Raw genomic sequence first — 2,627 nt, forward strand, 5'->3', positions numbered from 1 at the left:
CCCCCCCCCCCGCCCCAAGGTCTATCTGTTTTTCTTCCCCTTCTTTCTCTGGTGGTAGTGGTGGTGGGGTACTGGGGTCTGAACTGGAGGGTGCTTTACCACTGAGCTGCATCTCCAGCCCTTTTTTACTTTTTTGAGACAGGATCTCGCTAAATTGCCGAGGCTGGCCTTAAATTTGTGATACCCAGCCTTCCAGTAGCTGGGTTACTGGCCAGAGCCAAGGTGCCTGCATGATTATAGTTTCCCACTGTAAAGTTAGGAGCCCTGGGGCTGGGGATGTGGCTCAAGTGGTAGCGCGCTCGCCTGGCATACGTGCGGCCCGGGTTCGATCCTTAGCATCACATACAAAGAAAGATGTTGTGTCCACTGAAAACTAAAAAATAAATAAAAAACAAAAAAGTTAAGAGCCCAGTTACCCAGGGCTAGGAATTCTCTAGAGCTGGGTGAAGTATTCTCAGGGAATTGCCCTTCCTTGGCTCAAAGACCAAGGCAATCCCCTCAGATCTGAGATAATCTCAGAGAGAACTTGCTGGTGACTGGAAGGTTCTCAAAATAACAATCTAAATGATTAATTTTAATGGACTCTTCTCTTTTATTAGACTGAGGACATCCTAAGGGTAGGGTCAGCCTAATGATATTTTATTCCCATTCCCTGTGCATTGCAGGATAGGAAGAAAGTGCTAGAATGTCTGATCAAATTAACATCATAACAAATTAAGATGTTCCTTCCTTGGTAAAGAGGCTTTTGCAAATTACACTTAGGAGTGGATGAGCTTGAGGACTTCCTGAGCTCGCCCTTGCTCAATGCCTTTGGGGAGATTTACCTTGGTCCCTGGGTCTAAAGGGGAGAAGTGCTTGCTTCACTGGCGAGTAGCAGCAGCTGATTCTCAGAGATGGATGGGCAGGTGGGTTTTTACCCATACCTAGCCTCTACCTCAGGTGTGATGGGTCTAGGCTTGAAAAACACACCCCTTCCTGTTTTGTGAATTTGTATTTAAAAACCAAAGAAATAAACAACAGGACAAATATTAGAAAATGGGTCAGGCTTAGGAAATCTCATACCTGGGCGGCTAGAGAATATAACAAAGACAGCAGCTCCCAGGAAAAGGATACCACCTCTAGCTGGTTCCTCTAAAAATGGAAAACATTCTAGAGGAGGAAGGCGCTCTGTGGCTGGGTTTACTGACTTTGCAATTGTAATGCCAGATTCCTGGGCCTCCAACAGACCTCCAGGACCCGATTCCAATGCAATCGTACAAGAGTCTTTATTGCAAACTTGGACTCACAACCATTCCTGACGCAGCGGTCCCAGGGAGTGAGTCCTGGTCCTTTGTTCAGTGAGATTTTATAGGTTTCAGGGGAAACTCTATGTGTCACAACATCATACAGCAAATCATTCCACACCTCGGGAAAATCAAACAACTCTTAACATTGATTAGCATATTCACTGGCGGGAACAAATTGGGTAGGGGTGATTGGTTACTACAAGAGGGGGATTCCTTTGAACTGATTGGTTTAAGCCACGAGGGGAGTACAGCTGAACTACATGGCTTCCCAACATGTTATCAACCACCATAAGCTACTGGGGGGTCATCTGGCATCCCAGGTATTTTCCCTGTCTCATGCTGATTGGTGGTTGCTAGGGGGTTGCTATGGCTCCTCACCTAGCCTGACTGAGTCAGGGACACCTGGCTCCACAGATCTCTCCTGATATTTGCAGACAAACAACTCAGCAGGGTGGCTATGTGCCTAGGAGTGCTCTGTGGGTTTTTCCAAGGACAAGGGTCACGCCCCCTTCCTTGGACAGGCTTTGCTCTGAGGTAGAGGCTGGTTTCTCAAAAATGGAGTCACATCAGTTTCTCACAGTTAGCAAGGTAAAAAAGAGTAAGGGATAAACCAAGGAACAAAACCCACCTGAAGAAAGGATAGGGAAAGCAACAGCCAGCGATGGGGTGAGGGAAATTCATGGCTACCCTTGTGACCTTGGAGGTGCCCAGGGAGGTGGGGAGATCCTGGGGACCTAACGGGGCGTAGATGATTTAACTTGTGGCTGTCTCCAGACTAGGGCAGTCTGCCTCTGACATGGCCTTGCTGGGCATCCCTCTCTGGAGAAATGACAAGTGAATGAAGCACACTTTAAATGGTAGCATGAAGCATAGGAAAATAAAACTGGCGAACCTGAGGGGGGGCACAGATGAAGGAACAAAGAAAAGCAAGATTTTGGTGGAGGCCCATGGGAGCACTACATAGTCACACCCCAGGCTAGGCAGGGAATGGGCCAGAGGATGCCTCTTCTACCCAGGAAATGGACAGGTTCAGAGGACTTGAGTCAGTTCCTTAGCTTGAAGCATTAGGAAGCACTAGAAGGTGCTAGAAACTGGGCAAATTTTAAGGAGGAAAGAGAAGGCTAGTGGGAGTTTCCTTTCAACAAGGCTCACACTTTCCACCACAAGTAGCCTCTGCATTCTTACTGACAAGATGGGCTCTGAGGGGTGGGAACTGGGATGTGTTCAAGCTTGTCCCAGGTCAGCTTCAGACAGGCCTATGTCAATGCCCACATCAATCCCAGCTAGCAGTCTTTAGTCTTTGCATAGGGAAGCTCTTTTATTTATTTATTTTTTAGTTAT

Source organism: Marmota marmota, unplaced genomic scaffold (genome assembly GCF_001458135.2).
Source record: "Marmota marmota marmota unplaced genomic scaffold, marMar, whole genome shotgun sequence".
NCBI lineage: Eukaryota > Metazoa > Chordata > Mammalia > Rodentia > Sciuridae > Marmota > Marmota marmota.